The sequence below is a fragment of the Mandrillus leucophaeus genome, unplaced genomic scaffold, assembly GCF_000951045.1.
Source record: "Mandrillus leucophaeus isolate KB7577 unplaced genomic scaffold, Mleu.le_1.0 Scaffold277, whole genome shotgun sequence".
Classification (NCBI taxonomy): Eukaryota; Metazoa; Chordata; class Mammalia; order Primates; family Cercopithecidae; genus Mandrillus; species Mandrillus leucophaeus.
In genome coordinates, this window is record NW_012102887.1 from 2103315 (window position 1) to 2116551 (window position 13237).

At 43.5% G+C, this 13237-nt stretch overlaps 1 protein-coding gene across 1 annotated transcript in view; it reads right to left on the minus strand.

Moving 5' to 3' along the window:
- The window catches only part of RHBDD1 (rhomboid domain containing 1), a 151898-nt gene that overhangs the window by 1136 nt on the left and 137525 nt on the right, over positions 1 to 13237 (minus strand). The gene's annotated exons all lie outside the window — the stretch shown is intronic.

Below are 13237 nucleotides of genomic sequence, written 5' to 3' on the forward strand. Positions count from 1 at the left end.
TGATCAATATCTGGGCACGCAAACAAAAATGCAGGCATCATATTTCAAGATCATATGAAGGACTGTGGAAATCGTTACTGAAAAGAGTTTCTCAGGGATGCAAACTTACCAAAAACACAGTTTGTAATGATACAAGAATTTCAATCACTATATAAGAAAACATTCTCCCAGGCGTCATGAGTAGTAATAAGGGGAGAAAAATACATAGTCCTTGATCTCAAGGAACCAGCAACCTAAAGCTAATGAAAGAGCTTCAATATTCCCCATGAGGCAACCGGGAAGATGCATCACTGATAGATACGGGTAAGTAGAGGTTTACTTCTAAGCATGGGGACTGAAAAGGCTGTACCTTTTCACTACTATAGCTCTGCTGACCCTGGTAATTTGCCCTGAAAGGCTCTCTCCCATCACCTACATCAACCAGAAGTCTTACTCTCTCTTGTAATGCTAGGCCACCCCCGATGGAACCAACAGAATAATTCTCCCAATTCGAACTCTTCAGCTTTCAGCACCTTCCGTTTGGTTGTCTTCTTTCAATCATCACCACATCCTGCCAGATGTGTAGGCATTTCTGGACCACTCTTCTCTCTCCTACCAGGATCATAAGCTCTAAAATGGTGGGGGATCCCTCTGACACGCCTCCCTCTCCCCAGCGTCTGGGACAGTTCTGAACACACAGTAGCTATTCAATAAGTGTATGGACTTGACTCTACAGCACCTGCTTACGACTTCCAACACTGCCCAGTGAGGTTCTGAAACAACTCATTCGGGACCAAATGTTCTGGCAGCACTGGCCTGGCTGGGAAGGGAGGGTGGGCAAAGCACAGTTAAGCCAGGAGGGAAAGCAAGTGAACAAACAGTCGATCCCTCTTGCTTATTGCCCAAGAGTGGCACCTTTTCAAAGATGTGTCCATTTATGTATAAGCTGACATGGCAACAAACCATAGTGAAAAGATGTTAGAGAAAGCAGTGGGAAACGGAGTCTGTCTTTTCAATCCACAGCTGAAGTTTCCATTGTCAAAGAGAAATTCAAAAAAGTAGTCAAAGCCAACCCCTTTTTTATATTTTTGCTTCTCTACTGATGAAGATCCCAATGCTTCCCCAGAACTGACTCTCCTTTCCTGTTGAGAGCATGGGAGAATTATACCTCCCCAACCCCTTGTACCCTTCCTGACTAGAACACCCCAAAATAAACAGGGCAGACCTAACCCCCACACTCACTTCTGCTGGATAAATCCCTACTTCAAGGCATTTTGATACAGTGAAAAATAGACCAATTTGTTAACTTTCATTAAAGATGATACTCAAACATATTATAGGCTTATAACACTTTTACCATAAAGATTTTATGAATACTGTAAGATTAAAAGTTAAAAACCTGGATACCGTTTTTGCCATATGTATTTGTAAAGGAATCTCTCTTTGTTCAAAATGGTAAATGCTTTGAAATTACAAATTCATGAATCAAATCACCATTAGTTGATTGCTTAAAACTATTTTATATCATGAGCTCCAAATTCTCCTTTTCCTTTAACAGTTGTTTTTAAAAAGACTGGTCTTAATTGCACTTGTGAGTGCAGGCCAGGACTTGACACCTCATTCCAGATGGACTGGGAACTCTTAGAACTAGCCGCGGGCAGAGTCAGAAGCAAGCTCGACGTGGCACCCTGACTCCGGGCCACAGGGCAGAAACCCATGGAGGCTGAAAGACTTGCTCAGACTCCCAGAGGGCAACACAGAGTCCTCTGGTGTTTTCTTTAGCGTTTCTTCAAAAGAAAAAGCCTGCGGATTAATAATTTCCATGAAGGGAACTGCATGGAGGAATTAGAAGAGGCAGACTGGGAAGGTGCCCGAGGTCCAGCTCTCAAAAGGAGCAGCCAGCACACACAGCCTTGGACCCATTTGCAGGGCATTCGAGGAGAACCAGGGCTGAGCCAACCAAAGAAATGCTGAAGCAGAAAACTCATGTCAGGAGAAGAACAATCATCACACTCTTCTTTATAAAGCCCTTTCAAGGTGCCCTTTTCCACTTAGCTTTTACTCCCAATAGAATCATCTCAGTTTTGCAGATGAGGAAACAGAGGCTCAGAAGGTGTTAGGGACACATCTTGAGGTCACTAAGCTAGCATGAAGAACAGCAAACCTTCTGAGTCTCTTCCCACTTTCCCATGTGGCCACCAGTTCTCACACCGAAAGTGTTCAGGGTTGCACCTCTCACCATCCCCGCCCTTCCTGCCCAAACCCAGTGTCCCTTTTCTTCACGGATATGGACATGTGGGAAGCTCACTGCTATTTGAAAACAGAAAAATAAGAAGGTCCAGTCTAAGTTCTCAATTCTGTGGGACTCTGCTGATATCAAAGACGTGAATCTAAAGTTCCCATGTGGGTCTCCTTAAATTCCACTGGCTGCTAGCACGGTTTGGCTTTCTAGGAGAACCAAGAAGGCGTTGGGTATAACAATACAACAACCCAAACCACAATAAAGCCCAATTTGTAATCATGCCAGCTCTTAAGGTATTTTAAATCCTTCCAACTCAGTGTTTTTGATATAAAAGCCATCTTACTCTCTGAAGAATGGCTGAATTGCTTTGTTTCCAGCTCTGAAAACTACACTGTTCTGAATATGAGTTGATCTGGGGGGAACGTTTTTAAGCATAAAAACTTATTTCGAAGACAATCACAAAGTTGATGTCAGCCACTAGTCTACACCAACTACTGTGGGTGTGCTTTGAGTTGGAGCCACACTCGGCACAAGACTACCTGGCTGTCCACTCAGTCTCAGGTATGCTCTGTCTTCTACTTCCCCACCATTGCATTTATGTGTCAAACTATTTCTATAGTTTCCACTTGTGTCATATGATCTATTACCTGTCTTCTTAACCTCCAGCATTCTCTGCAGGCTTTCTCGAAGGGTCTTACCTTTGTGTTTCTGATATGTACAAGCCTCCTTGGGGTGGTAGAAGGAGGCATCCCCATGAGTGTAAAGGAAAAAGTGTTAGTAGGGAATTAGGAGACAGTTTCCCAGCTCTGCCTGGGAATCGTGGAGACACCCTTCACAAGGTGCTTCGTTTCAGCAGTCTCCTGTTGAATCCTATGCTTCATTTCAGCAGTCTCCTGTTGAATCCTATGCTTCATTTCAGCAGTCTCCAGTTGAGTCCTATGCTTCATTTCAGCAGTCTCCTGTTGAATCATATGTGAGAGGAGGCTACTGAAAAAGGGGACTTCCAGGGTCCTTTCCATGACTCTGAAGTTTGACAACCTGTGATTAAATCCCAGCTCCTCCACTTTTTAGCTACACATCCTTGAGCAAGTAGGTAACCCTCTTGCTCTTGGTCTTAGTTTCCTTGTCTATAAAATGGGAATACTGAGTAGTTCCTTTGTTTGGCTGTTGAAGGATTAGAAGAGATAATGCACATAAAATGATTAGCTGGGTGCCACATGACAGTAAATGCCAGCTGAACATTGGATGGTATGATTGTTCATCTCTAACATCATCAAGAATCATGTGCTAAATGTCTATTTGTTCCTATCATTAACTCTGTATAAGAGATATACAAAATGGGCTGGGTGTGGTGGCTCATGCTTCTAATCCCAGCACTTTGGGAGGCCAAGGTGGGCGGTTCACAAGGTCAGGAGATTGAGACCATCCTGGCCAACATGGTGAAACCCCGACACTACTAAAAATACAAAAATTAGCTGGGTGTGGTGGCACGGGCCTGTAATCCCAGCTACTTGGGAGGCTGGGGCAGGTGAATGGCTTGAACCCGGGAGGCAGAGATTGCAGTGAGCCCAGATCTTGCCACTGCACTCCAGCCAGGCAGCAGAGACAGACTCTGTCTTTAAAAAAAAAAAAAGATATACAAAATGACAAAACCTGTGACTTCTTAAAATACAGAGCTCAATTTTGTTTGCAAACCCTTTGGCAGTGCTTTGTACAGTGTTGAGTTGCTAGTTACTAAATATCTGTCTTCTAAGAAATAGATATAAAAAGGTAATTAATGACTTTCATTAAGTAGCACACTTTAGTCACATGAAAGAGCCTTTGGGTGACTGACAGAGCTGGAGTGTCCAGCCAAGATCTTCTTTTCTCTGCTTAGTTAAATCATACATTGGACATTTACAGGCCTGCGTGAAACAGCCCTGCTCCAAAGAACTTGGTATAGAATATGAGTATTTATGAGCCTTGCCTCCGTGTTCTTGTCAATGGAGGTCAGCCCTCAATTTTACTCAAAGCAGCAGTGTACATGCTTCAAAGAACCTCAGAAACACTGCTCGTGTTAAGATGATTTACCTCAATTACAGCACCAGTAGTAAGATCACAAAATTTATTGATTTGTGGTTCTTGATGAAAAAATGTTCAGTCCTCTACCCTTATGTAAAATGCAATAGCCTCTGCATTTTACATCTAAGGGAAGAGAAGCAATTTTGTCCAGATAAGAATTGCTAAAAGGAGCACCATGAGTTGATGGCCATTTTCCCTACTGTTTGCCATCCGTGTAAATCTAGACGTTTAATTTGCTGGTATTCATAGATCCTGCCCATGATCTGATGAACACACTATGCCATGCAGTGAAATTATACTGAAGTCGCAGGATAGCATAATATCTCTCCCTTAAATTAGGGAGCTAAAGAGGCAATCACTTTTTTTCTAAACCAGGAAACCTCTAAATAAATCACCAGTGTTCTCTGGGATTTCTATTGTCAGATGAGGGCAGCAGCATGGGACCCATGTTCTCTCTTTCAAGAATGTTACTTTATTAGCATTCCATGAGCTGCAAAGCTTCCAAAATGCCTCCTGAAAGGATGGTTGTTAAGTCATTTACCGTCAAAGACCAAAAAGGCCTGGAAGGAACCCCAGGTCTAACAATTTAGCAAGACATTCTTTGGAAAGGGGAGATGCTTAAAGGCAGTAACCACACTTTATGTTTTGACTCGCTAATTACAATATTCTCTCTCTCTCTATAAGTAGTATGAAATTAACTTAAAATGGTATAACTTTCATACAAATGGAAATTTCAGTATGGTTTATGAGAAAGGCAATATTTAGATGTGACTTTAGAGAGAAAACATTCACATTTCTATCTCTTCAATCAATCAAGACTGCAACAGTGGAGATTCCCTAATTCTGAAATAATATCTGGAATCTCAAAACAAGAAGCCTTGAAACAGAGATCTCGGCGATTTACAGTGGTTAGCACTCTGCATTGTGAAATACAGATCAACTCAGCCCCTAGTTTACCACTTTACCTGTTGTACTTTTCTCTCCCCTCCAGCTGGTTAATTTTGGAGACCGTTAATGAACACAAATGACTTAAAATCAACAGGCTATACTCCAGGTAACAATCTGACTAATCTATGACATCAGGTCCACTATGTCAGGTCAGTGTTTCCTGTAATATAGACAAGATATGGTCTCACTTCTAGAATTCCCCCACCTCCCCAAAAAAGAAAGAGAAGTCAAAGGGAGACAAACAATATTTGTGGGACAACTGCTACATGCTCACTCTATTTACTGCCCCACCCCCCACTACACCTTGAAGTGTATAACTTGATTCATTTTCACAAACTGGATGTGTGAGACCAATATCCAGGTGAAGATACGAGGTTATTTCTGAAAATACCAGAATATTTCCTGCACTCATAAGCCACCACATGCCCCCTTCCAGTTACTATACCTCGATACCCAACAGTACCCATGATCCTGATTTCTAACTACAGATTTTTTCCCTATTTTTGTCCATAAGTGGATCCATACAATATGTACACTTTGTGAGTGGCTTAATTTTACATTATGCTTGTGAGGTTGATCCATATTGTTATAAGTGGTTTCTATCCTACTTATCCTTCCAAGTAGAATTTCCTTGTCTATTTTATAGGTGAGGAATTGAGGCTTAAAGATTTTAAGCAACTTGGCAAAGCCAAATAGCTGGTCAGTGGCTGAGTCAGGAACTCAAACCTAGATTCCCGTCTATTCTCCTTCAGACATCAGATGTTCCAGTTGTCTTCCTCAGCCCCTACATCAGCATATGTAAACCTCCAGAATGTATTATTGCCTTAATTACGACTTGGAGACAGGGTCTGTTTAAAGGACAGCAGAAACAATGCATCATCTGCCTTAAATAAGGCTCACTGCAAATAGTAAGGCTTTATTTTGGATAACTGGATGCATCTAGAATTAGGATCTCCTTTGACTAGGAGTAAGGTTTGGCAATAGATAGGTCCAGCTGCAAAAGTCAGCCTTGGTAGTTAACTCTCAAGTATTTTCTAAAATAGAGAACAGTTTATAACTTCTTACTGGAATAATTCTCCATGCTCGTTCTATCTCTTAATATATCTATATCTATGTATATGAGGTCTGTAAAATGATACAAAAAGTATGAAAACCCTTCAGAATATTAAAATCCCACCTTCCTCTCAGAAGCTCCAGGGCCAATGTGTCTGCTGAGGGGCAGCTTAAGCCCCCGACCTCTTCTGATGTTTCTGATGCAGATTCCACACCAGTCCGCAGAGAGGGCCAGCCTGGCACAGTGTGGGCAGCTGCTCTCCACCTCGCATGGCCTGAGTCTTTGCTCAACTCCACTCCCGCGACCCTGCAGCCTCAAAGGATTCCTGAGGTCCAAACTGCAGCCTGCTTCAGGCTTCCCAGGCATCTGGGTCCTTTGTCTGTTCTGATCTTTATCTTGGGGTCCAGGAGACTTGCCATTGTCTCTTTCTGGCCTGGTTTTCCTGAAGATGTTCAGATGGGGCATAGTGGCAGGGAAGGCCAGAGGAAGAGACTTAACAGTGGTCTCCTCAGGGCCCTGATATGAGTCCCACTCCCAACCTCTTGCTTCTTGATCTTAAGATTGTCTTTGGGTAAGTTTTAACTTCATTATTTTAAAAAGACAAGAGTAGTGAGGGCAACAGTGTTTAAATGATAATACACTGAGGTCAAAATAGAATAAAATATTGCCTCTGCCTGAAACACACTGGGTCCTGGCCCTGCTGCTTGCCACCTACTATGACTTTCATCCTAAGAGAATGGCAGTAGCTGGATTCTCCCATTCTTAGCTTTTAGCAGCCCTGGCCCTATGCATAGAAGTTTCCATCAAACAGCAACCATTGCCCAGTTTGCTGCAGTGGTCCTTAATCTGAACCGTGCATAGAAATGAAGAACTGTTCAAAATGCAGATTATTGGATCCCCTCCACCCCCTCACCACAGATTCTGATGCAGTAAGTGGTGGTTGGAGCCCAGGAACTTCATTTTAATGAGCACCCAGATGACTCTGTTGCAGATAATGTATCAAGTCACTGAGAAATGCTGTGGCAAATGAATTTACTTCAACCAGATGTGGGTTCATATCGGGGCTCCACCAGGATCTGGCACAGGTCACTTCCCTCCCTGGGCCTCAGGTCCCTCATCTGTACCCAGAGGGGGCTTGGACCTCTGACTCCCACACAGAGGTTCGAGTGTCCATGACTGTTTGGTTCCCAGTGAGACACAGGGGTCGGGTGGCAGACAGACGGGAGAGTGCAAATGTGTCACAGCAGCAACCACTGGCCAGCTGCCTGGGCAGCTTCTCTGGAGACTGTCGCCTGTCCTACCAGCTAGCTGCTCATGACTTTTGGCAGCTGGTAGAGAAGCAGTCACGCTATGCTCCTTGGCAATGTCCTCCAACACACTTTGTCTCTCTTCAGTGCCATCCTCCCATCCCAATGTTTAAATTTTTTTTTTATTATACTTTAAGTTCTGGGATGTGTGCAGAACGTGCAGGTTTGTTACATAGGTATACATGTGCCATGGTGGTTTGCTGCACCCATCAACCTGTCAATTAGGTTATAAGCCCTAGATGCATCGGGTATTTCTCCTAATGCTATGCCTCCCCTTGCCCCCACCCCCCAACAGGCCCTGGTGTGTCCTCCCTCCTTGTGTCCATGTGTTCTCATTGTTCAACTCCCACTTATGAGCAAGAACATGCAGTGTTTGGTTTTCTGTTCCTGTGTTACTGTGCTGAGAATGATGGTTTCCAGCTTCATCCATGTCCCTGCAAAGGACACGAACTCATTCTTTTTTATGGCTGCATAGTATTCCATGGTGTATACGTGCCACATTTTCTTTATCCAGTCTATCATTGATAGGCATTTGGGTTGGTCCCAAGTCTGCTATTGTGAATAGTGCTGCAATAAGCATACATGGTGCATGTGTCTTTATAGTAGAATGATTTATAATTCTTTGATTTATAATGATTTATAATTCTACCCAATAATGGGATTGCTGAGTCAAATGGTATTTCTGGTTCTAGATCCTTGAGGAATCACACTATCTTCCACAATGGTTGAACTAATTTACACTCCCACCAACAGTGTAAAAGCGTTCCCATTTTCCACATCCTCTCCAGCATCTGTTGTTTCCTGACTTTTTAATGATCGCTACTCAAACTGGCATGAGATGATATCTCATTGTGGTTTTGATTTGCATTTCTCTAATGACCAGTGATGATGAGCTTTTTTTCATATGCTTCTTGGCTACATGAATGTGTTCTTTTGAGAATTGTCTGTTCATATCCTTTACCCGCTTTTTGATGGGGTTATTTTTTTTTTTTGTAAATTTTTTAAATAAACTTTTTATTTTGGAATAATTTAAAATTTACATAAAAGTTGCAAAGATACTACAGACAAGTCAATTCCCTAAATGTTAACATCTTACAATACATTTGTCAAAACTAAGAAACCAACATTGATACATTCCGTTGAACTAAATTCCAGACATTTAGATTTCCCCAGTTTTTTCACTAATTTCCTTTTTCTGTTCGGGGTCCAATCCTGGAGACCACAGGGCATTTTGTTATCAAGTCTCCTTAGTCTCTTCTGGTCTGTGGCTCTTTCTGAGTTCTTTCTTGACCCCCATGACCTTGACAGTCTTGAGTGGTAGCGGCCAGATATCATGAAGAATGTCATTCGGTCTGGTTTGTCTGCTGTTTGTCCTCATGGTTAGACTGGGGTTATGGGTTTTGGTGAAGAATACCACAGAGGTGAAATGCCCTCATCACATATCAATGTGCTGTCAACATGACTTATCACTGGTGACGTTAACCTTGAGCACTTAGATAAGTAGTGCTTTCACCAGGTTTCTCCACTTTGAATTGTTTCTTTTCTAAATGAGTTCCAAGGGAATAAAGCTTTGGCCTTTGCCACTAAGAGTTACCTGGATAAACTGGAAGAGGCAGGGGTGGGTAACTAAAGGTGGCTTTGTCACTCTGTCACCCCCTGCTTGGCCATGAGTAGGATACAGTGGTTTGGAATCATCCCTAACCTTGCTGGGTTCTGCACCCCTCATTCCAGATGAAGTGGGGTCTGCTAACGTTGGTACGGGTGTGTGAATCACCAGGAGGGCTGTTTAAGAAATAGCTGCTGATTGGGTGGGCTTGCCACAGAGCCCAGGCCGCTGTAGTTTTAATGAGCTCCCAGGTGACTCTGACGTACATCAGCCTTTGAGAACCACTGAGCTACAGCTCAGATTTTCTTGCAACTGAAAATATCCACGCGAGTTTCATTCTGGTATTTATATCTGCCAGCAGGTGGAACCAGAGGCCTATGACATTAAATCCACTGACGAAAACTAGGACAAATTCCAGTCAACAAAGCATTCCGCATTGTAAGCAGAATTAGGGTTATTTTGAAACAGATGGGCGCTACAGAGGCTGCTGCACTGAATATTATGGAGTTGTTTATTGTCTAGATGGCCTGAAACCCAGGAATTATTTGCCAGCATCTAGCAGTTTCTATGTCATATCAGAATTCTTCCAGAGCAGAGGAGACTGACAAGGCACTGGGAGAGATATAGATACAGATACGGATATGAATGCAGATAGTTTAACTATTTCTAATTCTGAATTTCCTCCTGCTATTGTGCATGCTGCCTTGTGTTAGTGAGTGCTTTGCAGGAATGATCCGGAGCCTCCTTAATATGCTAACTCCAAATCAGAGGAGATAAACAGACACAATCTATGGTAATAAGACAATCAATCCTGGATGCAGTAATACTCAAAATGATCTATGTTAGGCCTAACCAGGTGGTACTGGTTACTGGCTCACATTTTCACTCAAACCACCCCCACAACTTGTACTTGTCCCCAATCCTCCTCTTTGCTTCTGCCCCTCCTCCTCAGCCCCCACCCCAATCCCAGGAGAGCATCAGCAGGGCGGAAGGGAGATAAAAGGCCCATCTAGCTCCCATTCTGACTGTGCCTGATGCCTGGTTCAGAGTGCACACTGCTGTCTAAGGACACTCAGAACTTGGTTTGACTTGGGGGTTTTTCTGCTCTAGCACTGAGTGAATGTACAAGACCAGGGCTTATAAAGTGAGTATTCCATGAGTTCTAGGAATCTGCAAAAGTCTCCAGCACCCGTGGTTCCTTTCAGGAGACTATTTCTAATTCCTTAGCCTATGACCCCAGGGAGTTAGCTGTTGCTGTTCTGCCTGGTATGCCTAGGCTCAGAGAGGTCACAAAGGCTGTCATGGACTCAACGTTTGTGTTCCCTCAAAATTCATACTTTGAAGTCCTAACCCTCAATGTGATGGTATGTGGAGGTGGGGCCTTTGGGAGGTAATTAGGTTTCCATGAGACAGGAGGGTGGAGCCCGGGTGGTGGTATTGGTACCCTTATCAGGGAATGAAGAGGCCAGAGCTCGCACTCTCTGCCATGTGAGGTCACAGTGAGAAGGCGGCCATCTATAATCCAGGAAGAGGGACCCCACCAGAACCTGATCATATTAGTACCTGGAACTTCGAGCCTCCAGAACTGTGAGAAATAAATTTTTGTGGTTTAAGCCACCCAGTCCATGGCGGTATTTTGTTAAGGTGGCCTAAACTCACTAAGACAGCATCTTTGAAGTTGGCAGCTTGGCAACTGGTAGTTCAGCAGGTGCCGGCTGTCACAGCTGCTGGGCAGGCCCCCAGTGATCAGAGGGGTGAACAGATGTGCTTTCTGGTGGAGAAGAAAGCACGTCTTTCTTGGGACCCTGTCCTAAGTGGTGGCTTCATAATTGCCTGGGACAGCAACTCCCTCCCTCCAAGGGACACAATGCCAGCTGCATGGCTCACCCTCCTACACGAGCAGGGGCAGTTCCTCCATTCACAAATGACAAGGTCCCCCACACCATTGCATTTTGCCCAGACGCTCAAATCTCCTGTTCAAATAAAGGTACAAAGAAGCATTTTTGATAACATTGAGACCTGTTTTGTTTTTTTCTCACTCCCTTCCACTTGAGTTTCAAACCACAGAGACGGCCCAATTTCCAGTCCTTCAAACCAAGGGTCAAGGGAATGTTTTCATTGACTTTTGAAATCAAAGACCATTTGAAATTAGCCAACATTTCCCTCAGAAACCTCAATCTTCCTAAAACACTCTTTAACCTTTGTACATGAAAAAAAGTACAAGTAAACATCGTTCCAAGCATTCAAGGAATAAGGAAAAAAAAAAAAAAAAAAAAGATACAAGCCAGTGGGATAAGAGCTTTGAAAAGTGACTTAAAGTTGACAACTACTGCTGAGAACAACCATCCCCGAGTGGTCAAGTTTAGGTCACACTGGACAACCACGGCAGATAACCATGTGTCTAGTAAAACAAGGCTGTTGGGCCTGGGAAAAGAAGTGGATTGAGGTGGCTGGCCCCCAGGGTGGGTGGCCTGACTGACTAGCAGCAAGTAAAGTGAACCACATAAGAGGCCCCAGGTCCCACACCTACCCAATACTTCCATGCCACCTTCCCGCAGAAAACACAGCATTCTTCGAAGGGCTAAAGACTAGATGCTGGATCTAGAACAGTGATTCTCAAACCCACGTCGGGGAGCTTGGTGAGAGGCAGATTCTAGGGTTCTAATGGGAGATTCCAGATCAATGTCTGTTGGGGGACCCAGAAATGTGCATTTTTTAACATGCACCTCAAGTGAGCTGGATGTCCACATGCCCCACTTTGAGAAACTTTGATCACAGGAATGCCATACTGTGTTCTGTGGTTATGTTTGTCTTTGACCATTTGCACTAGCATGGCATTTGGTTTTGTATAAGTAGGTTTTTGGTGACATTTACTATGAGCCAAAGACTATGGTAGTTTCCTAGGTTATGCTATGCTCAACCTTGGATGATGTAGATTTTAAAAGATACCAATGCAACCCAGCTATCTTGAAAAACACAACAAATACAACTGTTAGTTAAAATTCTATTAGTGATGACATTAGAGTAGAAGAAACTGGCCCAATGTCGCTCCTCCAGTCCTAGGGACAAAGGAATTCACCTCTGGATCCCTGGTGCCTGGTACATAGTGGGTGCATCATAAATACTTGAGGAATGAATGAAAGAACAAGCTAACACACCATTAGGGCAAATTTCCATTTCTGGCCTCAGCCACTAAATAGCTCTCAAATCCTGAGACACAAATAGTGAGGAACAGGTGAGTGGGGACTATAAGCCCATAGACTTTGGAACACAATTCAGTCGATTTGTTTTCTCTATGAAATTTACAAGATTTGCCTGGGCTCTGGGGTTCTGGACACCTCAAAGAACATTCAGCAGCTAGAAACAGGCTGAGATATGAGATGTATTGCATCTATTTATGCTGAATGCTGTGTTAAATGTTTTAAAAGTTCAAATTTACCTTTCAAATACGATAAGCCTGACTGTACATAACTACAGGTCCAGAAATACTAATATCAATGCATAATTACAAAAACAATCCCTGACCTAGGAAATTGTCCCTGAGATTTGTGGTCTAGGAGAACACAGTGGTCCAAAGCCCTTATTAAAGCTGACAGCCACCTGGCATCCATCTTTTGCAGGTGGAACTAGAGGAAGACAAACTGCTCTGAGAAAAACCTGCAATTAGAGTGAGTCATGGCTGGTATCAAAGGTATCCAAATCATCAGGGGCAGGGCTGAGGGAATCACTGGGAACCTCCCAGCCCAACCCTACCACATGTGAGGCCTGTGGCTAGATGTGTGCTTGCTGGGCAAGAAAAGAAAAGAGGGCGGGGGGAAGTTGAAAATATGTGAAAAAGGAATGATATACTCATCAAAAGTATGATAGCCATGAATTTTGAGAGGTAGCAGCTTGTGGTTTAGGAAACCAGGGTGGGCTTCTCCACAAAGGTCTAGATAACTTGGACTATGAGGGCGATGCGACCTTTATCCGTTTGGAGTGGATAAGCTCCACGAGATACGTGGCAGTGAGAAGCCATCTGGAGAAAGGCACAAACAAGC